The sequence below is a fragment of the Rhinolophus sinicus genome, chromosome 2 (genome assembly GCF_057876585.1).
Source record: "Rhinolophus sinicus isolate RSI-liver-muscle chromosome 2, RSI-T2T, whole genome shotgun sequence".
Taxonomy (NCBI): Eukaryota; Metazoa; Chordata; class Mammalia; order Chiroptera; family Rhinolophidae; genus Rhinolophus; species Rhinolophus sinicus.
In genome coordinates, this window is record NC_142502.1 from 14367653 (window position 1) to 14392173 (window position 24521).

Below are 24521 nucleotides of genomic sequence, written 5' to 3' on the forward strand. Positions count from 1 at the left end.
TATGCCAAAAACCATAAGCAGTCCAAGCAGCAAATGGGCTGTTTTCTAAAAGTTCTGTCGTCCCAGTGAGAACCCAGAGCTGGGTTTTATGATTTGTAACTATGAGGAGAAGAGTAGCGTTATTCTGAGTCCTGGGTCTCCAGAGCTGTGGGCAGCGTCAAGTAGGAGGGAGGTAAAAAAAAGAACATTTCTTCTTTCATGTCTGATGAAAGACAGCCTCTACAAGCATGCCCGTTCTTTTCTTTATCCTCCACCTGCTGCATGAAAGGCGCCTTGTGTCCTCAAAAGTACCCTGCTCCTAAACTGCCTTTTCCTTCCCATTTAAACTGCTCCCTTAGTTTGGAGGGTCTCGATGGATATTAGGAATAAAGCAGTTAACACTGAATTAACGCAAATGAAAACGTGTCAGAAAAAGACGTCTATTTTTACAATCTTCAACTGCCCTCAGAGGGAGTATGAATTCTGAGGGTTTGAATTCTTCTGTTTGCTGAGCTGGGTGGTAGGTATGAACAAATGCAAAGATGGAGAGAGCTACAACAAAACAAAACAAAACTCTCTACAACAGCAGGAGAGAGGAGAATGTGCAAGGATGTGAGAGCATTTATGGGGGCAGGGGGTAGGGGGCAGGGACCTGTGAGGTGGGAAAGGCTAAAACCAGCGGGAGGGCTGAAGCTGTGTAGAGGAACCCTGAGCACAGAACAGAGATGAGCTGTCAACCAGCCCCCTCACCTGTCTTTACGCACATGAATCTCTCAATAGGTAGTATCTTGAGAAGGGTTATCATGTGTGCCAAAATATCTAGGATCTATTCTCTGTTTGTAAGTCTATACTGCTGTTTGTCTTCCAGAGCTTCTTCCCTCTGATTTCTGAACACTCCAGTTTTTCACAGGGTTAACATGCTCTTTCTCCCTTTGCAGGACTCCCCTCACCCCCAAGTAAGCAAAAAGCCTTGGGGTAACCAGCAGGAGATGTCCAGCAATGGAGATCTCTCTCTCTCTCTCTCTCCTCTCTCTCTCTCTCTCTCTCTCTCTCTCTCTCTCTCTCTCTCTCACCCTCCCTCTTGCTCCCCCCTTCCCCCCCTTCCTTTTCAAAATCTGGATCATCAGGCCAAAAACTTCCCAGATGACCACTCTCAGTTACGTTTCCTCTATAACTCTTTATATTCTGTGAGTGGGCACTCTTCTACTCAAGGCCCTTTTCCTTAGCAACTCACAATAGTGATGAAGCCATCATTAAAATATAAATAATATAAACTTAAAATTAAATAAATTGTTCTCAAAATAAAGGTATCAATGTTTAAAACCCATTACTTCTTAATTATTTTACTGTATTTTACTGTTACCTATGCTCTTGAGGTTATTGACAGCTATTTTATCTTTATGGTAGAAATACTGTATTAATGGTGTGCTGTTTCTTCCCATCTCTGCATTCAATAGCATCACATTGGTAGCCTGAAAGCAGCCATAATGGGAATATTTACTCCATGAAAGTTGGCAAATGCTACAAATCAGAGCTTGAGCTGTTCTTTTCATGTCTAAGAAAGTGATGGCGAAAATGTCAATAATACAGATTAAATATAAAAATGTATTGTGTCTGTAGCTGTTATATTATAAACATTGTGCAAAAAAATGAGCAAATATTCATCCAGCATTCAATTCATCAGAGGAGTCACTCGTGTTATTGATGAATGAGCGAAGCTTTGACATACATCCTCATTGTTTCACTTTTGTCTTTCTAATGTGAAAGAAAATATCTAGCAATATTCATGTCAAAACTACATTCACTTATGAATAGGTTAGTTACAAATAGAAAAAGTTTGGCAAACATCAACAAAAGCATTCTATAAGAATCAATTTGCATTTTTATTATTTGTAAATTGTGTGCTACACATCCTTTATATCAGTACAATTTATAATAAACTTATACGTATATGTGTATACGTATGTTGCACACATGTGCACATACACACACATACACAGGCCCCTACCCCCATCCTAGTAGGTTGTTAAACATTTACCAACACACACTGTATTAGCTTTTCATCACCCCTGTGTTTGGATATATTCCCTTGCTCCTTAAGACCTGTTCCCACACCCCAGGACCTCCACAAAACAATGCTTGCTGATATGCCCATCAATAAACTGCACTAGATTGTCTGTCAAACGTCCTCAGAGAATGAAAGGAAATCCTTTGCATTTATAAGCCCTGGTGAGCCCTTAACAAGCTCAGTCTCACCAGTTGGCAGCTTTATTCACCACTCACCATCAGCATCACTGTTCTTAACTTTCTTGGGCAGCTCAAAAAGAGATAAACACCTTTAAATTAGACCCAAACCTTACTGAACTCTACGGGAAACAATGCCAAGGAGATTTAGAGTTCTATATTTCCAAAGGCTTCATGACATTAATAAGTAGCCTTCTTCTATAAGTCCCCAGCCATTTGAGTAATTAAAATTGTTTAAAGTATAAGTTTATTTTGTCATACTAGTAGTTAATTACTGTTCATCAATTTCCTTTCAAATTTTACTAGGATATCAAGTTTGATTTTGGAATTCCAATGGAAGACAATTCCATTGACTCAACTGGAGATAAAAGCACTGTCTTAGCAAAAACTTTTTTAAAAGGAAGTCTCTTAATTCTTCCCTGGGCCACCATGAAAACAAGTGTGATTAAAGTGATTGTTGTTCTTCAAACCCAGTGAAGCATAAAGGATTCTATAATCTTCACCAGAAGAATGCCACCAAATGACTGTTTTTGTTTTTTTGTTTTTTTTTAAACTCACCGAACCCTCAAACTCAGGATACCCTGTTAGAAAGGATTTCCTGTAATTCTCTGGGAACATGCAATAGAAGAAAGTTCACAGAATTTAAATATCTGAAAATATACAGTACAACTCAATTATACTTCTTTAAATTCTTAATCTTGGCGAAACATCTTTCTCATCCAAGTTCTTGATTTTTTTCTAATACTCTCAATAACATTTAAATCATCCCTCCCTCAATTTAGGTCTTAATTCTAGGACTTGAACATTTACCAATTTTTTAAAAATCACAATAGATTGAGACTATAGCAACCTCAATCACTTCTTTGATTAATCAATTTAATCCAAATGCGGAGTCTCTCAAGCTACTGTCTGATTAGTAAACCTCTGACAGAAAAGCAAGTTCTTCCAAGACGTTAAGCTGAAGGAGGTCAGTGGACCATATCAGTTTTTAGGTGTTTCCTGACGTCACCGTGAATGGCTGACATCCTATGATGATTAGCATCTTTAGAAGTTTCCTTCCAGAAGAGACAGCTTCTGATGAAATATTTGCTGGAAATACCCTGTTGTTAATCAAACACTAGCATCTAATATTTATTTGTACTTAAGCGGGGCATTCCACCAGATATTAAACATTTTAGATATGGGTTTTTCTCCTTTAGAGAAGACACCCCAACAATCAATCAAGTACTCTAGTAGCTACTGTGAGCCACAGCTTTGCAAGGCACTGGAGCAGTGTATTCAGTGACTCTGGCCATAGGCATTTCTTCACTCCAGATCGCCAGTTGACCTCGTTATGTCACCTTCATTTTCTCTTGTCAAGTGAATTGTGCCAGATCTAGCCATTCTTTTATTTTCCAATAACACAACTCTCGATTTTAACTAGGTATGTGGCTGCCCCAAAGTTAAGATGACACCTCTCAGGGCAAAGAGATAGAGGCACTTAGGTTCCTATGAGCAGAGAGCTGCCCACTACCCGGGGACCTACTCAGAGCTACGTCTACCACATCTCCCCAGCACCAGCAGCTGAATCCAATTCTAACCTACACAAGGCTGACAGTTAAGTTGGCAAACTTGTTGCAATAATATTGCTAACCTTTTTCAATATCAGAGGGATTATTCATTATGAATTTGTACCAACTGGACAAACAGTAAACCAAGTTTCCTATCTGGAAGTGCTGAAAAGATGCATGAAAAAGTTAAACGACCTGAACTTTTTGCCAGCAATTCATGGCTCTTGCATCACGACAATGTACCAGCTCATACAACACCGTCTGTGAGGGAGTTTTTAGCCAGTAAACAAATAACTGTATTGGAAAACCCTCCCTACTCACCTGATCTAGCCCCCAATGACTTCTTGCTTTACCCGAAGATAAGGGAAATATTGAAAGGAAGACATTTTGATGACATTCAGGACATCAAAGGTAATATGATGACAGTTCTGATGGCCATTCAGAAAAAGAGCTCCAAAATTGCTTTGAAGGGTGGTCTAGAAGCTGGCATCGATGCATAGCTTCCCAAGGGGAGTACTTCGAAGGTGACCGTAGTGATATTCAGCAATGAGTTATGTAGCACTTTTTCTGGAAGGAGTTCACCAACGTAATTGTCCAACCTCATATATCAAGTGTACTATGAGTGTGAGATCTGGAGCCAGTGTGTTGGACTCTGATCCCAATGCTGCTATTGATTAGCTGGGTGTCCTTGGACAAGTTATAGAACCTTTTTTATACCTCAGTTTTCTCATCTGTGAAACGGGAATGATTTCACATATTCAAAGTGCTTGTGAGCATGAAATGAGTAAATAATATGCAAAGCGGGGACTAGTAAGGGCTCAGTCGATGTTAGCTTTCATTCCCACTGCCGCCACCACCCCGTCAGTCAGTCCCGGGTGTGTTACTCCCTGGTACACCAGGGGACAGGACGGGGGCAAACGGGAATGAGAAGGTGAAGCTTCGTAACTGGCACCCTTGCTCCCTGTGCTTCCTTTCATTTCCTCCATTCCTGCTCCCCAGAGACCCTGCCCCTTCCAGTGGCCTTGTTATTCCTCATGTAGAATTTCCACCCTTTTCCTTACAGCAGACTTCACCCACTGTAATCCCTCCTAGTTTTGTTCTTCTCACAAGAAGTTCTAGCCTATGTGAATTTATGCCTCTATATCTTTCCTGTTGTGAGACTTCAAGGAAATTGTATTACAAGATTCCCACTGGGGAGATTGAGAAAGAAGGGACTGCAATGAAGGAAAAATGGAAATAAAGCAGAAGCCAGCTTTCTCTCTCTCTCTCTCTCTCTCTCTCTCTCTCTCTCTCTCTCTCTCTCTGTCTGTCTTTTAAATGTAATGCAGTGACATTGGTTAGTAAAATTATACAGGTTTCAAGTTATATTGAAATATATCAAGTTATATTCAAAATTATATATTTTTCTATGATATATCATCAATTCCAGCTTTTCGGGAGGGTGAAGGAAGGCCAACAAGAGCAAACAGAGAACCCTGGCTTGTGCTTGGGATTGCTGGGAGGGGAGTCAACACAGACGTGTGACGTAGAAAAAGCTCAATGCTGTATGTTTTGGGACAATGCTGTCAGAGTTGGATCTAATGCTTTGAAACCTTCTGTGCTGTGGAGAGGGACTGAGCTTTGCTGAGGTTACAGGTTATCCAAAGCTTTATTCACCTCAAATACCACGTTAATCTGCCTCAGAGCAAGGTGCAGTCTTGGAAATAGAGGGCAACTACTTCAAATCATGAAACCTAGAAGGCATTTCCATGCATCAGATGAATGGCAGAGACGGAAACGAACTTTTGTCTAAACTTGTTATGAGGAATGATTGGCCAATGTGTTCCTGACAAGACTAGTTGTGACCTAAATATTTATTAGGGAGCCCAATGTGCCTGACAATAATCTTACTTAGACAAGAGTCTAAAGTATAAACCAGTCAGTCATTCAGGTTAGCACAAAACCTGATTTTCACGTAACTACTGTTCCCTAGTGTTGACTCAAAAGGGAAGGTAGAACCATAGGGATTTCTTTAAATCTTCTTATTAGCAGTCAAAGTTCTTCAAATTAACCCCCCAAAGGGCAGTGTACTGTCCAGAAGTAAAACTCCAGCACTGCTTTCCCATTCCACAGTAGACCAGAACCAAAGTGAGAAACCCTGAAGGGCCAACCTGGACAGAAAGAGAGTGAGAGTCTGGATGGAGGGGCAGGGAGGCCTGGGGAGGCAATGTCCAGTTGCCTCCAATCTACCCTGAGGGTCTTCCCTGCTGTTTGGGGAACTCTTGCCTTGGAGATTGTCAACAACAGTGTCTTGGTGACAAGGGAAAGATCACAATTGTCCCTTAAATAGCTGCTAAAGGCCAAGCACTGTGTAACACTTTATTCACTATTATTGTATGTTCAATCACATATAGTATATACAGTATACATATAACAATCATATACAGTAGTTATAATTTTCCTCCATTTTATGGATGAAGAAATAGCTAGTAAGTAGTACAGTTCATATTTAAAAGACAATCCATTCAATTCTAAAAGTATGAATGAACCATGCATTTCATTTCCTGTTCCAGAAGGTGAGGATAGGAGGAATTTCAGAGCCTTCTGAGACCTGTTCAAAGACACCCTATCTCCAGTTCGAACTCTGAAGGCTCTTGCTCATTAAGACACTGGTGTTAGTTTTATAGTACTCGTACACATGAGACAGCACTATGCCTCAGCTACATTAGGAGTCAAGTGGGCTTTCTTTTATTAGCCCAAGATCACAATCAGCATTATAACATTTTTATGACGTTGTAGTCCAAAAATAAAATTGAAGACTACAACCTATCCACTCATTCATGCAAATATTGCAGTGCCTATTACGTACTTGGGAGGTGGCAGTGAACAAAACAGGCAAAAGACCCCTGCTCTAACAGGGAAATTTCAACTCTAACAGGGTCAGAGTTGAATTAAACTACTGCATGTTTAGTAGGTCTTTTCATTGTGTAGTGATTATATGGAAAAGTGTGTCCTGATCAGTTAGAAATGTATACTAACGTATTTATGGGTTAAATAACATGATACCTGGGATTTGCTTTTAATATTCAAAGTGGGGGAGACAGCGCCAAGTGGGGAAACATAAAACAAGGCTGGCAAAATGTTTATTATTGTTGAATCTGGAAGATGGGCACCTGGGGGCTTATCATACTATTTTCTCTACTTGTGTTTATTTGAAAATTTCCTTAATCAAAAGATGAATTCCTCCCTCCATGGAACTTAAAAAGATAAATAAACATTAATTTATGGTGTGTCGATTAAACAGATATAATGTTATGCAGAACAATAAAGCAGGGAGGAGAGGTGGGAAATGCTCGGAAGTGGTGGATAAGTATTTCTACCTGGATATAGTATTTATTTATTTTATACAAATAAATTAAGAAGACATGAGTTGACAATTACATCAGTGTACGGCACTAATACACATGAAGCTGAATAAAACGGTAATTAAAGGGTACTCAGTTATCTGAGAAAGAAGAGGGCAATTTGAGTTTATGAAAGATGTGAGTTTTAAAGAAGTGTTTATGAAAACAATGGCTGATATTTACCTAACTTTTCTGTATGATAGAACTAGGTTTTGCAAGCATGTTAAAGAATGCTTGGATTTCATCCTCATCACAACCCCGGAAACAGGTAGGTATTCTTTCCCTTATCTCTACGTCGCTGCGCCTAAGCTCAGGGAGTCTAGACAGCTTGTCCAAGGTCACACAAACTCTAAGTGGTGGAACGGTTTAAATGCAGGTGGTCCAGCTCCAGAGTCTGACTGTTTAACCGTCACACCACAATGCCTATTGTGATGGATCAGCAGCAGTTGATAAATGAAGAGTAAAAGAGTAGTCATAAATATCAAGCAGCAACTTGGTATTTCCTGAGTGTCGGCCACACACGAGATGTGTGGTGCTGTGGGTACTGTGGAGGAATAGGCAAAGTATGGGACAGCAACCTGCGTGGAGTGGAGGCAAATATGGGGGAACAGCCCAGAGCAAGCTTTTCTCGGTAGGATGGCGCTAGGAGAGCACACACTGCAGGCAAGAGGCCCAGTGCCCTCCTCTGCCCCCCACCCCAAAGGAAATTTCTTCAGAAGCTCAGGGGTATGAGAGCAGGAATGGAGGAAGGTGGGGTTGTCTACAACTTGTACACCTACACACCCACCACCACCACACACATCTATCCACACGCGGCACCGTCGGCGGCTGATCTCCATCTATTTAGAACGTGGTATAACAGTATCAGATAACCAGAACTTACCTGACTTAGAGGCAAGAAATGGTGATTGGTGAGGTGATACTGATTTATTCAAAAAATGTTTAAGCTTCTGTCTGTGCTGAGCACTGTTCCTAAAACATCGGAAATGTAGTGTGAACAACACAAGGTCTCTCCTCTCATGAAGGACAGCGAAGAAACACATGTTTCCTGTGTTAGACACATAAATCCTTTGTTGATAAATGCTATACATAAAAATGAAGTCGGGTAACGCTATGGCTTTCAAGGCATGGGGGTTCCGAGTTTATGAAGCATGATCTGGGAGACTTCTGTGATAAGAGGACAGTTGAGCAGGGTACTGGAAGACGTAAGACAGTAAGGCTATAATACGTATCTGGGGGAGAATGTCCCAGGCAGAAGTAAGGAAAACACTGAGGCTGGAGCTTGTTCAGCGTACTGGGAAACTGCAAAGAGGCCAGCAAGGCCAGAGTGAGCATGTGGAGAGGAGCAGGAGATGACGTCAGAGCAAGAGGACAGAGCAGGGACCAGACCGGGGAGGGTCTCAGAGGCTGTTCGCTGGACTTGCTTTTGACTCTGAGTGAGATAAGAAACCGCGAGAGGGGTCTGAATGAGTCAACATACGAACAGGATCACTTCAGCTGCTGTGTAGGAAAGGGATGGTAGGGGGCATGGGTCTAAGCAAGGAGACCAGTTTGGGACCTATTGCACTTATCCAGGGAGAGAGGGCAGTGGGCTGGACCAACCGGGAGCAGGTGGAGTGGTAGGCACTGCATGTTGTGGGTAGAACCCACAAGGTTTGCCTGTGGATTGGATCTCAGAACGAGATGGGGCATGTGACCAGAGAAACACGGAAAGCTCCCTAAGTGGGACTTTTATCTCTACCTTAAGTTCTATCATCAACCCTTTCCTTTGGGTTAAGCCATTAGAAGAGGCCCCTATGAAAATGCATTCACCGGTCAGATTTGTGTTCCAGATGTAGCAATCAATGTCAGCTCAGCAATTATTCTACTTGTCTAGGCAAGAGATAAGCGTCCAAAAGGGTGGGAAGGGGGCATGAATAAGTGAATATGGACTGAGAACTACTTAGGAAGTCATTGCTAACTGACTGGACAAGGGAGGAAAGGGAAGGAAAGCAGCTTGCTGTGACCAGTGAATTGAGTGCTATTAACTAAGAATTGGATAAGGAGGGGAAGAAAAACAACCCTAGGAAGTTAGAGGTAGGTCTGCAAATAGAGATTATGAGTCCAATTCTGGGTGGGTGACTTTGAATCAGCCAATAGATAAATCCCAGAAGGCATGTGAATAAGGGTGGGAGGCTCAGACAGGCCCATTGCAGTTATTCTCCTGATTTATTTGGACACAATAGGGCTTCACTACTTGAGCCAGAAAGTTTAAATCTGAATACTCTAAGAGGAATTTCATTTCACAATTTTTTAATAGGCATAGTAACCAAAACTAGGCTAAATAAAACTAGGAATCCAATCCCTTTTAATATGATGGGATCCTTCGAAGACCTGTCTTAACAGACTAAATTGACAAATAACCGAGCAATTTTTGTACCAACGTTAAACAATGTGGTTTGGTTATATTCGTTTGTGTTTTTTTCCCCCCAGTAAGAGTGCTAAATTATGAATAGGAGAATGACAAATAGACTTTTTAAACTTTTTAAATGTTTTTACATTTCCAAGTTCTAAGTTGGTAAACTAGAATTCAGATTTTCACACCAAACTCACACGCCACCATTGACCATGAAACTTCTCAATTCCACTCTACAGTGGAAATTGGACCACACTTCAAGTCAGACAATTGATTCAAGGTCAAAGTGTGCCCGTGCCCACGGTCTCCACTGGGAACACAAGGATGAATATGGCATAATCTCTATGCCCCAGGAGAGTCACAACCCACCAAAAGGTCTGAGGTGCCCTCGCCATGCATACGAGGGCATGTTTACAGGGTTGGAGTAGGGCTGATATCCTGTCTGGAAATAGTAGTCATTCAACTGGCTTGGAACATTACAAATATTTCTTACCACTACAGTTTCTCTGATAGTTATTTCTACTCCAGAGTAAACACTGTTGAGTTTCCAAGTGTACTATAAACCAGTGAAAGTCAGGCAATGGACATAAATACTTACTAGCATTGCATTTACTGCAGACCCATACAACTTTCAAACCTATGCTACTGAACTGCCCTGATAGAAAATCATGTGAACAAAAACCCTTTCCTCGAGGAACCTTTATGAAGTGTTAACTCAGAGTACATTTAGATTGCTCCCGTGGGTTTCAATTACCTTCCCTTTCTTCATTTTTCCTCCTCTTCTTTTTCTCCTTTCCTCCTTCCTCCTCTTCTTCCTTCTTCTTCTTTAAAGATTTAGCCACCTGTGCAGAATTTCCTTTCTTCAATTTGTGAAAACTGAGATTTTTGCCTAAATTTTTTCTTAAGGTTCATTCCAGGTAGTAGAAGAAAATGTTATTTTGTTCAACCACTTGCTCTCAGGAGCTCACAGTCAAGTGAGGGAAGGCAGACAACTAAATGGTTATGGGAAATGCCACATCATAAGTACTAAAAACGAGGAATCTAGGATGCTAAGGAGCTGGAAGGAAGGGGTACTTACCATGTTTCTCTGAAAATAAGACCTAGCCAGACCATCAGCTCTATTGCATCTTTTGGAGCAAAAACTAATATGAGACCCAGTATATATTATGTTATGTTATGTTATGTTATGTTATGTTATGTTATGTTATGTTATGTTATGTTATGTTTGTTATGTTATGTTATGTTATACTCTTATATTAAAATAAGACCTGGTCTTATATTAATTTTTGCTCCAAAAGACGCATTAGAGCTGATGGTCCAGCTAGGTCTTATTTTTGGGGAAACACAGTAGTTCTGAGGGGACCTGTGGGAAGGTGAGTTTATCTGTCATGGCTCACAGATAGCATCACTCATGGCCACGTGCCTTCTTGGTTACTTTACTTGAGAGCCAAAGGAGAGGGGGATGGAAGTAAAAGGCGGAGCCTGGTGAGCATGTAGGACAAAGCAAAGCAGAGTGGCCACACAGCTTCTTAATTCCCATCAATCCCTTCTCCTTGAGCTGCATCGCCTTGGCTGACATTCCCATGTGGCTGACAAGCCGCTTCCCACCACCTCCTCTGCTAGGATACTCTCTGCACCACCACTGCCATCGTTCCCAACCGCGCTACCTCAGCGATAACTGGGCGCTCATCAGGCATGTCACTCCGCGGCTTGCAACCCAACAGGGGCTTTGCGTTGCACTTTTAAGCCATGGAAAGGCCTTTGATCTTATAAAGCCCTACACAGTCCGGGCCCTGCCCACCCCTCCGACTTCATCTCCCACTTACTGCTTGTTCACACACATAAGCTGCCTTTCTTTTCCTAGAACACACAGAGCTTATTTCTCTCTTAAGGCCTCCATACATCTATTTTTTTTTTTTCCTGCTTAGAATGTTCTTTCCTCAGACCTTCTCTGGGTCACTTTTTATTATTTAAACCTTGGCTCAACATTACCTCTCACGTGGGCCTTTCTGACCACCCAGGCAAATAGAGTGCCCCACCCCCATCCCATGTCCCTGTTTTCTTTTCTTTAATACACTCATTGCATAGTGATTTCCTCCCTCCCGTTCACTCCATTTCTGGTCTGTTTTGTTCATCACTGTATCCTTAGAAATTAGGGAATTATATTTATTGAATAAACTAATTCTAATCAGAATTCCCAAGTGTAATGAACATAATTATGTCTCTACTACAGTAAAACAAACAAAAAAATGTGCTCCTCTTTCCTCTTTTTTACCACTGACATTTGCCTAAGGAAACTGAAAGCCCTTCTACAACTACTTGGATGGCTTTTCCCAGCATTTTCATGTTGGTTTATTGTTCCAGACATCTAGGAGCAGGGAATAAAAGTTAAGTGTGCTACCCAGTAAACACAATAAAAGAGCCACTATTTATTAATGCCTTATTATATACTAGACCCTATACATACATTACGCATTCAAACCCATAAGATTTTTATTACATGGTTTTTATCCCCAAATAACTTTCAAATGACATATATAGACTGCCTAATTCCAGACCACTAATACAGTTCAACTTTGGGTTTTCAGACCTTAGAAAAACAAATTGATCTCTTCCATGCATACCATTTTCCCCATAATTAATCTCACAGAAACAATGTTTGAATTAGTACTATGAAAAGTAAGCAAAGAGAGCAAAAAGCATTAACTATGATTGCTATATCTATTATGCACATTGAAGTATCGGATAAGAATTTTCTCAGTCAAGAGTATGGTACACATTTCTGAACATTTGCAAAGTATGTTTTCTGCACAGATTAGCAATCCAAAACCAAAGGGATTTTCAGAATAATTATTGCTAGCTATTGTGTCTTCAGCGAGCACAGGAATTATAAAAGAAGTTAAAAAGAAATACCTGTGAACTTCCTATTTGGAAATTTCTTAAACTATAGTATTAGATTAGACAGTATTGCATCTTGATAAGGCGGACCATAAAGCAAACAAATCTTTCTGCCCCTCAGGGGTACTCTGGATTTTGAAAGGCAATGTTATGCTGGAGCTCATTACAACTCAATTTTCAGAACTTCATAATATTTGCTCTCATAGAAGGATAGTTCCAAAAAGAAAGACGAAAGAAAACATAAGAGTGCTTCATAATAATGACACTTTTTGGAAGTCATCTGGATTCTAAGTTACTAAAGGTAATGTTTCATTATGACAGAGGACGCCTGTGGCCCACAGGGTTCCACGTGCCACAGAAACATTATTTTCACATTACTTTCTTTGCCATTTCAGTTTCAAGATCAGATCGCATTAAATGTTGTGATTAAATGGCATTCCTTAGAGTTCAATCTAAACAACTGCTATAGGAGGCGGGTAAATAAACATGTAGCTTATATAGACAGTCAAGAAAAGTGGAAAACAGCCAAGACCACCAAGATTTTCCTCCATCATTATATTCCAAAAGCTTCCAAATACTTCCCCAAACACTTTCTTGGACTCAGCAGATCCTAGTCAGCTCATCTGCACACCCACTTCTGTTCCCTGCCCATCTCATCGCCCTTACAGCCTGCCTTACCCTCATTATCCCTTAGCAACTAACCAACTCTCTAACAACCCTGATCTAGGATGGGAAAGGCATGATATAAGGGAAGGGTTTTCTTTCAAAAAATTAACTTTTCAAGTCTATGCCTCCCTGTAACATGCTCCTCTCCCACCCACCCTGTAATCCCATATTCCTCATTTTGACTCTTAGGCTTCGTATTTCATGTACTTAGTTGATTCCAATTTTTAAATATTCAGTGAGACACCGGAATATTTAAACTGTAAACTATTTCAGCCCAGCTCCCACTTCCTCCTTTGAGGCATCTATAATGTTCTAGCACAACATAGATGCTTAACCTAATAACAGGTTTACTTGGCTAGAGGCAGCAAACACAGGATGGTATATTTATGCCCCAGATTACAGTTTTTCCTTTCTCGCAGCACATCAGAGAAGCGCAGACGTTTGTGTTTGAGGACTGTCTATAATCACACAGCCAGAGGGCTGAATTCTGAGATGGCCTGGGATCCGCCGCTCCACCCCTTCACCCCTTCCACCTGGTGTCCCATCTTCCTTCTCCATCCCCCTCCACCCCAACCTGCAGAGACAGCCTTCATTCATCCTAAGGCTGGACACTAGTGAACATGCATCCCTGGAATGCCTACCAATGGCCTTTCCTTTGCGTCTACTGGTTTCCAAAGACTCGGATTTCAGCTAGAGTTGATGTTGGTTTTCAAGACCAATTAAAGCATGAGGGCTTCAGTCACATGAGAAGGTGGAGGGAGGAAGGAGGTGGCTCTGGAAGGAAAAAGTCTGCACTTTCTTCCTCCTTGGCCAAGCGGCTCCCCACCCCTCCCAGTCAGGCAGGGTGCTGGGCGGGCGAGAACTTTGCTCAGGCTTCAGCGCAGAGTGGGGAGAGGACGGGAGGAGCTGGAAAGCACCCCCAAAGGAGCAGATTCCCAGAGGGTGTCAGGAAGGGCACGCTTACCATGTGTGGAGGGCCAGCATGGGTGGCATGTTGAAATTAAAATCAAACAGCATGCAAGCACACTTAATTACAGCTACAAATAGCCAAATGTTGTCAAAACTCCCAATGAGTCAGAAACTGAGGAGTTAAAGAATCCTGGATGGAAGGGGGAGCTGGAGGAGAGATGACAGATGTCAAACTGGGTGCAGGAAAAGGTCTTAAGGAGGACTCAGAGTTTAGAGGGTGGTCAGAAAGCAGACTTAAGTGGTATCCTACTCTCTAAACAGGGAGGAGGCTGGGGAAGTATTGGAGGGGAACACTGTCTGGAGTATGAAAACCCAGAGGCTTGCCGGGGGAAAGGGGGTTGGCTCTAAATGGAGCCCCTCCATTTCTTTGTCAGAAAGGACTTACGTGAGCAGAGGGATGATCAGCCCCTTTGGATACCGGGAGAGGAGTATTTATGTTAAATTAAATCTAGAAAACAGAAGGCAGTGAGCGCTGAGCTAATGCCTTCATTGCCCTTCGGAAGGCATTTGTGTGCATTAAGGACTCACCCATCTCTGCAGACAGCTGCCAAAAGGAATTATCTGGCTGCAAGAGCTGCTCAACCTCCCTCCTACCGGAGAATCTATAGGTCAGTTTCACTTAAACAGGATTCACTGATACGTTTTGTTCATTCAAATGATCAAAGTTTTAAACTTTTTAAAACACATCCCATCACAAATGTCTTACAAAACTTTCATTTGCTATATTATTATTTAACTCTTTTGACAGGTCCCAGTCAACCTCCCAGAGCTGAGAAACAGAAGAGAGAAACTCAGTTTCAATGTAAACCATTGGAGAAGAATCTTGTGAGCAACCAAAGTGTAAGACTAATTTATTCAATGGATACTTATTGAGCACAAATATTAATGCATTATATTGATGCTAAGACACACTTTTTCACAACTTATGGAAGCATCTCACAGGAGGTGGGGTCAATTTTATCGACAGCATTTCTTTTCTTAGTGGTAATTTTTTAAATGGCGTATTTCAGAAGTATCTTAGGTTTGATGAAACAGGAACTCATCAATATCATTAAAGTCTCAGTTCAAATGTTGCCTTCTCTGAGAGGCTTCCTGGAGCACCAGTCTGAGGTGGCCCATCTATCACCCTGATTCTCCCACTTTGCTGATTGCATCTCTATGGAGACCATGTCTCTTGTGTTCACTGCTTGGCCTAGGACAGCATCAGGCATCATTCTTGGCATAGTAGGGTCTCAATAAATGGCTCTGGAATGAAGAACAGTTACCATTTATTGAGCAATTACTACATGTCAGACCTGAACTAAATGCTTTACAGAGGAAAATCTTATTTATTCCCAACAACCTTAAAGAGGGGGAACCTGAAACAGGTAAGTGGAGAAGCCAGGACGAGACCTCAGTTCAGCCTGACTTCAAAGCCAGACACACAGGCAGCATGTTGTACCATGCATCACATACGAGCCCTGGAACGTTCTGTGCTGAATTCTGAGACTGGTCCAAAGATGTCTGGCAAGATCCCTGAAGCGACAGGAACAAAGCTGTTCCCCCACCCTTGAACATTCCTTGTCTTTCTGAGTACTTCATGTATAAGGTCCTGTGTTAAAATAGAGATGGAGGTATCTACATCTCTACCCAATAAGATGAGAGGCTCCAAGGAAGAGATGGAGATTTAAACTTGTATGGAAGGATCCCTCCATCGTTGAGAGTGAACACAGCCCACCTGAGGCTCTGCAAGTTACCTCGAATGACAGCGATGTAGGGTATAAGTGGGGAGGGTGCTAGAAGAAATGCAGGTACAAAAGCTTTGGGTGCCATGCTTAGGAGTCTGAACTTTGTTTCATATGCTCAATGACCTTCATCAATGACCTATTTCAATGTGGGCTTCACCAGTGTAAAGACAAAATAAAGAAAAGTGGCTGGAAAAAAAGAGTGACAAAGGAAATCTGATTATAAGTCAGTCTATATAGAAATCAGCTTAGATAGAGCCTATGAAATTTGTCATTTTGGGTCCCCACAAAAATATTGTAGGCTATCACAAACATAGACTATGTTACTTGGAATAGAATTGGAAAAATCCAGCCTGCAGCCTGTTTTGTACGGCTTTCGAGAAAAAAAAAAAAAGGTTTTACAATTTCAAGGGGTTGTAATCAAACAACCCCACCCCCAATCAAATACTATATGACAGAGACATACAAGGACCACAAAGCCTAAAACACTATCTGGCTCTGTACAGAATAGGTTTATCGCCCCCTGATCCAGAACTTCTCATCATCCTCTGCTGTCTCTATTCAGACACAGGTCACTTAAGGGCTCAATGTGACTAGACACATAGAGAACTATTAATAGATCCATTTACCACTTCAATGATTAGAGCTAATTTCACGGTATGGTGATTTATTGACTTAGTAATTCCTCTTATGAAAATTCTAAAGTTTCAGTGATTATGAGACTCATACCCATTTTAACTCTGTCATGGATATTTTAAAAAGATGTCTTTCTTACACTTAAGGGCTTGCTAGCTTTTGGTCAAATGCTGTAACTGTTTGCTCTTCCTAATGCTGGTGATAAGGGGCTTTTGCAGACTCTAAAGCACCCTGGTTATTAAAGCTTTTACCAAAACAACTTTCTTAATTAAAGACCTGTGAAAACCCTGACTCTCGTCTCATCTCATCGGGTTAGTACACCAAGTGGGTGTAGCTAGAATCTTTTTAAAAACAGCCTAACATTAACATGCTTCAAGTTGCCTTTCCTCTAAGATGATTTGGGAAGGGGGAAAGCAGAGGAGGGTTACGAATTTACAGTTCCATGAATCCAACATTCTTTAGCTTTCCATCAAACAGTAATTCAATATTTACCAAAAGAAGATGTTTAGGTTTGGAAATTTTTACTTGGCTTGTATCTCATCAAAAACAAACAGACAAACAAACAAACCAAAAACACCACCTTTTTTTTGGTGACCTTGTGTATACAGATTGAAAAGATACTCAAACATGACTCCAACATGAAAACCATAGTAGATATAGTATACAGTCAACCCCTCGGCCCTGGGATGGGAATCACACACGCATCCTTAAAGCTGTTGTGCAGCATCCGAATAACCTGTGGCCCCGGTTATTCTGCAACAAACCTGGGCCCCCTTGCAAGGATGGTTAGGCTATATTTCTATCACCTTTGCTAAAGCATCTGTTGCTTTTCATCAGCACGAGCAACATAAAGAGGAACATGCTGTCAGCTCTTAATTACTTGGCTCTGCAGTAAGTTCTACTTGGCACAGACGCCCATGGATCTGAAGGCCCAAATAATTTGGGGTTAGCTTTTCATTTTACAAAACAAGGCTGATACAGGCTGTGATAAAACATTCATGTTTGAGACGCCCAGCACACCCAAGTACGAGATTGTTTAGGGTCTCTGTCTAGAAAATGTTTCTATTCCCATTCCTGCTTGATTGAATACATGAACATGTTGCCTTAGAAATCATGGTTTTCATAGGTCAAAAGAGACGGCATTGTTTTTCCCTCAAAGACTGACCCATTACATTTAATTAAAAATGCCTCCATGCTACCATCATTTCTAAGTAGGGCAGTTCAGGCGAAAGAGAAGTGAGCCTGGGTTAAATCATAGCTCTGCCAATGTAACTTCCAGCAAAATCACTCATTCCTGGGACTCAGTTTATCAACAGCCATCATTTTTAAAGCACACAATGTGCCAAACTCTCAGATTATTTCATTAATCATTGTCAATGCTCCACATGACTCCAGAAGGAAAGGCCTTTATTTCCTAAATTACAGAGGAAGAAATGAGCAAAGGTGAGATAATCCAGAGAGAGTAATCAACTATGATTGTTATATTTTCCTGATTATAAATAATCTATGTCCAAATAATTTCCTTAGAGGGGTCAAGGTCTCAGTGCTAATGAGCTAGAGGCAAACTTCATACACAGGTCGGCTACTTGCAGAGAGCACTGGATCTTAAGCGCTAGCACTTTCCTAAATCTTTAAGATGTAGGGGCTGGACTAGATCGTCCAAGATTTGGTGCATCCCTGCATTCTAGTTTCAATATTCCATGGATCTAATTATACCTGCAGGAGGATGAAAGGTGATCATTACTTGACCAGCTACCAGCAATGAAAAGGGAGTGGGGGAGGAGGGGAGAAATCTGCAAAAAGTGGATTGCAGCCATTAAGCATCACAGTATAGATCCAGGAATGGCTTTTAGTTTACTAAGGGCTCAAACGATGTGCTACTGAAGCATTTCCTGTATTATGTTAGACTGAGAACCATTAAATCTTAATTAAATCACTTAAAAAGTCATCTCACAGGAGGAGAACAAAATAGTACTGGTTATTCTTGGGTTTGCAAAATTATTGCCACTTCCTATGGGTTTGTGAAAAAGTGATCATTTAACCTCTTTGAAGTACAGTTTGAATCTCCCGTGGAAGTATTTAAGCTTGTATTTGGTAACAATCATCCCCCTGTTATAGGCACTGAAGGTAGCTGATGCCCACGGGAAAGACGGAGATGAGCAGGAACATTGGATCCAGGACAAGCAGGATGAGGGCATGGGTCTGACAGCCAGAGAACTGTTTTTCACTGTGCTTTGCCCTTCAGCAGAGACACTCAGGGACCCGCTGGCTACCTGAGGGAAAAGGAAGGTCATGCAGTAATGGCTGTGGAGGCCCTATGGAGGATGAAGCCAGTGAGGTCCCAGACCTCTGGGGAAAAACATTTCTTCACATCACCGGTGGCTTAGATCGGGGCTTCAAATAAGACAAGAAGTGAGGAACTGAGAAGGCAGAGGGTCTTATAGCAAACCATCACTTTTGTATGTTAGTCTTAAATACTGTAGACCAAATAAATACACAGGGCGAGGGGCAGTGGAGTGAGGAGTGAGCATGCAGCTTCTGGAGCCACCTGGTTCATACTGGTATCAATCACTTTATGAGGGCAGCAGCCAAGGCCACCTGAGGTCTCACCTGGCAAAGCCCAAGTTACAACGTAGTTTTCTTATTCCCTGACGGAATGGGCTTGGAAGTGTTTTAATAATGTTACATCAAAGTCCAAAGTCTATAAATTCTTGAAAAGTACGGCAACTACAGAAACTGAAAATCCAGAAGGTGCCTATTTTAACACTTGATAACTATTTTTACAGCACTGCACCACCTATCTGGGCCTGGAATTCTGTTCGATGACAAATCTGACCTAGAGTCAACATTCTGGTCTCCTTCTGGTTTAAATAGGAAACACAAGGTAGTTCTGTAACCAATCTGTCGGAAAACCCCCAAACCAACTCTCCCTCGGAGACCGGCAGTGTCTTTTGTGTTCCTGGCTGGAAACAGCCTCCCACCGGACTCACACTCAGTGATTTAAAAAATATGTGCAGTAGCCGTGGCCACCTGAGGGTGGTACAAAGGGAGAGCTAAGGACCAGAACTTAATGAAATGCCGGCTCCACAGACAAGACTCCACCAGAGCATGTAAAAAAAAACGTGACCCACCTCATTGTTTCCAATGAACGCTCTGAAATTGAACAGCCTAACGACTTCTCCCAGCGAGACCCTCTTTAGGCTTCTGGTGTACGAACCAGACTCAACGCACGACACAAAGGGGCGAGCTGCCGGCGTCACCCGCAGAGCCAGCCCCCTACTGTCCTCCGAGGCCAGAAAGGTTGGCCAAGTCCCAGAGGAGACCAGGTGTTACCTGTTGCCCCCGTGACTGACGAGACGCCGACTTTCGACGTCCCGCCCCCAGGCATGTTTGCGGAGCTGGGGCGCTCAGGTTCCTACAGAGGCGGGGGTCCTCCGCCGCCCGCCGCTGTTCATCGGTGCTGGGGCCCAGGCACCGGACGGCTGTTGGGGAGTTGACCCGGGGTGGCTGATGCTCGGGTACCGTTCTGGGACTGCCTTGTTTGCGTGGTGGGACTGGGTTTTGTAACACAACGGGGTGCACGTAGACGCTCCTTCTCGGAGAAGCCAGCCTTGCAGCTGCCGTGGCTGCGGGTGGGGGGGCGGGAGCACCCGGCCGCCAGGTCAAGGCTGCGCCGGGGCTCGGGGGCCGGGAGCCCGGAGCCGGGCGGCGGCGGGTCGCCCCCTCCAGGCAGCAGCCGGCAGCGGCGGGCCCGAGGTCCCGGCGGCGGGGGCGCTCCCCAGCACCGTCTGCCCCCCCTAGGAGGGAGCGCGCAGGGGAGAGGGGCCCCGGCATCGCGCGGCGTCCGTCTACACCTGCGGACCTGGAACGCCCAGCCGAGGGTCTCTGGGTCCCCTGTCCCCCGATCTCCCGGCGGGCGATCCATCCCTGGGAAAGCACCCCGGGTGTGAAGGCAAAGCCGGCGCTTACCCGGAGAGGGGTGTCTCCGCAGCCGGGGCCGCGCTTCTTGCAGGTCCGGCGGGGAAGGGGCGGCTGCGCTGTGCGGGGCTCCGGCGCCCGCCCAGCGCCCTCACCGCCGCTCCGGCTCCGACTTCCTCTTCCTCGGGCTCGGCCCCGTCGCTCGGCCGCGCCCCGGCCCGCCCCTCTCAGCGCGGGGCTGTGGACTCCGCCGGCCTCGAGCAGCGGATCCCCCCCGTCCCGCCTCCCCTCTGCCCTGGGGCGAGGAAGGTGGGGAGGCGGAGGGGGAGAGAGAAAGAGAAAGATTAAGCACTTGGACTTGTCTCTGGAGCGCTGCCAAACAGAGCAGTCAAATTACAGCCCCTGGGGCGGGGGGGATTTAAAAAAAAAAATCCTGCTACTGTTTTTGCAAACACGTCACTTTTCTTCATTTTCCGGGATCCTCAGGTTTTTTTGTGTTTTTTTTTCTTTAAAATAATACCAAAAATAATTCTTTTAAGTCAACGTTCTAGTGTTACACAGAAGCTCCGGGTAATGATATGTACAAAAAGGGGGAAACTCACTGTTTTCCAGGCATCATTACCCTAATCACCTCAGTTAATGTACCAAGTAACCTTTGCTTAGAGAAAGTAAAAGTGAAGAAAGGAGGCCAAGAGGACTAACCTTTGTGACAACCAGATAGATGTTTAAAGGCACCGCTTTGTGATAAAATTAGGACTTGAGTTAAAGGTGCCTATAAGATGACCCTCAAAGGCAGGCGCAGAGATTTCTTAACACCTCTCCCTTCAGAGGCAGCCATACCATCAAATGTGCCTACTGACTCCACTAGGTTTTGTCATTGGTAAGAATGCACTCTTCCATTACTTGTTCACAGACTTGCAGCTTTACCAACTCCTAGCTGTGAGGCCCTGAGGGAGTTTTTAAGTCTGTGCCTCAGTATCTTCATCTGTAAAACGGGGAGAATGATGACAGTACCTGCCTCATGGACTTGCTGTGGTTTCAATAAGATAATGCGCAGGAAAGGCCTCGCAGAGGACCTGGCACACAGTAAAGCCTGGATAAATGTTAGCTATTATGATTGTTGATTTCCCCTTTTTATCTGCTTTTACGCATGTACGTGGTTATGGAAATTATAATAAAGATTTGAAACAAAATAAGGTTTTGTGCAGTAGGGCCACACAGTGGTACCATTCTCTCCCTACAACGTGCACTTTATGTTCAGTTTTACAATTTATTTTGTCTCCACAACTGACTTGTATTACCTAAAGCTCTGAGGGTTATGCTTGGAATACATTCACGGCGGACGATTTGCAATGGGACTAAAGCAGACATTTGCCATCTTCAAAGCAAAGTTTCAGTTGGTCTTGTAATCACCATGTGAGGTCCACAGCACAGGTGCTAGTTTCCGTTTACAGGCAGGAAACTGAGGCTCAAGAGGCTTCATCAGATTCTTTCCAGTACCTGGAGCTCACACAAAACTGTGCGTGTCACTCCATCTCGCTATGTTGTTACTTGCAATAGAAGTGAGCAGAGCACCTCACGTGTCCAGTACATTTTGGTCTTTTTCAATCCTGTGAGCTAGGTGCTCGGCCTCCCTGGCCACTCAAAAGACCTAAGGTTCAAAGAAGCTAACTGATGAATGCGTCTGTGTCTGATGGATGGCGGTTGGGGACAACTTGGAGAGGAAGGGAGGAGAACTAGGGTTTCCTGATTCCTTGAAAAATGCTCTCTCTGCTACCGTACTCTCTGGCCCCATGCAATCACACATTTCTTAGTATAGATGACGTAGAGTGAAACAGTGTGATCTGACTGCCAGCTGCAGACTCTGTCACTTACCAGCTGTTCACCTGAGGCAGATAACAATTCTGAACTTTGATTCTTTATCTATGGAATGGTTATTATAATTCCTGTCCAGCCCACTTCACTTCAGCTTTTTATTCCTGAGGTGGGAGGTGGGAAGTGGCAAAAGGAATGGGAAATCTCTTTTATTGACACTGAGTAACAAGCACAGACCTAGGCATCTAACCCTCATTGTCATTGCTGATTCCCAAATAAGTGCGCTCTACCCTTCTGATCAGGAGAGAGTGATCTTGAAATCACCTGTTCTGACACACCTATGTATCCTTATCTGTGTGTACTCAGCACTTAGCTCAACTCCTAACTCACAATAGATACAAAATGTCTGGTGGGTGGGTGGATAAGAGGACAACATAAGAGTTGTGAAAACGCTGTTATGTAGCATTCCACGTGAGTAACATGCTATTCTCCCCCTTTAAGGAGAAGAAGCCAGTGAAATGACTTTCTAATGGCATATCCAGTAACCGGAAAATTCTTTAGTTGAGAGGCCTTAACACTAACAATACTAATAGTAATACTAATCAGTCAAGGTCAAAAGAAGGAAACAGAAACCACTTAAAGTATTTACGAAAGAGGGACTTTACTGCTGAGAATTGGCTCCACAAGCACCAGTGATGGAAAAACGAAGAATCCAAAAGAAGACAGTGAGGCAGTCCAGAAATTAATAAAAGCAGAAAGCTACCACTCCCCTAGGATGGAGGGGCAGGAAGAGGGGGTGTTCCAGATGGAAACTGTCTGTGGGAGCTGGAGATACAGCCCACTGCCTTAGACACTGGCAGAGAGGGGGAGAAATACCCTGGTTTCTCGCTTCCTTCACCTTCTAATCCAGTGCCTTCCATGGGTTGAACCCAGCTGACAGAGGGAATTTAGCACACTCAGCCTGCAGGGGTGTCCTCACTGCCACCCCTGCAATCCTGTGATACTGTGCAGGAAAAGGGCAAGATGGATCTGAGGAAACCAGCCAGGCCTAGCATAGCCCTCAAATCAGGGCTCTGCTTTCTCAAGATTGAGTCTATCAATTAGATTGCTTTGGAGGAAATGTTTTTGCTTTTTGAGATCATTGAGTGTCTCCCATTGCATCTCATTTATTCCCCCATAGAGACCTGCTAAGGTAGCTATTATAATCCCTGAATTACTTGCAAGGTCACAGAGATTCAGGAAGTTTCAGTGACTTGCTCAAGGCCACACAGCTGCACATGGCCGACCAGGTTTAGAACACGGAGCTGTGCAGTCCAGTTCTGTGGCGTGTCCCACTAATTCAGCTGTTTCTAATGGAAGACAGGGCAACCACACACAATCTCATATAGAATCACATTTCAGGGTCACCGATCTACACACATACGGGATTTAATGTTGGCAACGTTTACAGAGTTAAAAGTCTGAATCACGCCTTGCTTTTATTTTATGACTTTTGGTGATAACTTTTATGAGGCTGATGATGGCTGGACTGAATTTATGATCACACAGGATCGGAAATATCATGTCCACTGGATTATAAGAGTACCTCAGAAAAACCTCACCTCAGGTAGCATTTATCCTGTTTTCTAAAAAAGCTATTTAAATATCAATTTTGGTTTGCAATGACCAAGAGTATTGTGACCGTGTTAAGGAGATTAGGGTAAGAGAAGGGACTTTTGTGTAGAGTCTCATGTAAGGACGACAGAGAACCAAGAATATCAGTAAGTGTGTGGTACGATGACCCATGTCTTCAAATTCCCTCAGCAGGGAGTGACGATCAGAGTCTACGGTGGGAGTGGTGCCCCTTTTCCTGAAGCCTCTAATTAGCTAGAACATTGAAAACTGAAGAAGCTGTGCTCATCTCAAAGAGTGTAAGATAAAATAAGAAATGTTTGTGATTACTAGGATCTAGCTGAGTTGGGCCTACCAGTAGGTAGAGGAAATTGAGACACCTGGGAATCCTTATCGTTGAGAATATCTCCATTGCTGGCCTGCAACGTGGTACCTAAAATTCCCCTCACTCGTAGCCTAGCGGGGTAAGCCCTGGTGTTCAGGACGAAAGTGCAAATTCATTATCTATCAAGGATAATATAGGGAAGGATTTTCCTGCCTACTAGCAGACTCGCATAATGAGTGCCTCAAATCTTCTTAAAAAGCGTAATTTCCTGCTGGTAGAAAAGAACCCCAGATACCACCCAGGGCAAGAAGAAAGCAAAGGGGCACCAAGAGATGCAAAAAGGACGACAGAAAAGTGTCTGGATAACAGAAATGTGTGAAAATAAGGTGTGTAAACAGCTCATGGTCA

The 24521-nt window shown here is 43.2% G+C and overlaps 1 protein-coding gene across 1 annotated transcript in view; it reads right to left on the minus strand.

Annotated features, from left to right (window-relative positions):
• PLEKHG1 (pleckstrin homology and RhoGEF domain containing G1) overlaps nucleotides 1-20694 on the minus strand; it is a 211962-nt gene extending 191268 nt beyond the window's left edge. The window contains exon 1 of the mRNA XM_019735456.3: nucleotides 20414-20694. The gene's annotated coding sequence lies outside the window, so the exon portion shown is untranslated. The remainder of the gene's footprint in view (nucleotides 1-20413) is intronic.
• Between the last annotated feature and the right edge of the window lie 3827 nt (nucleotides 20695-24521).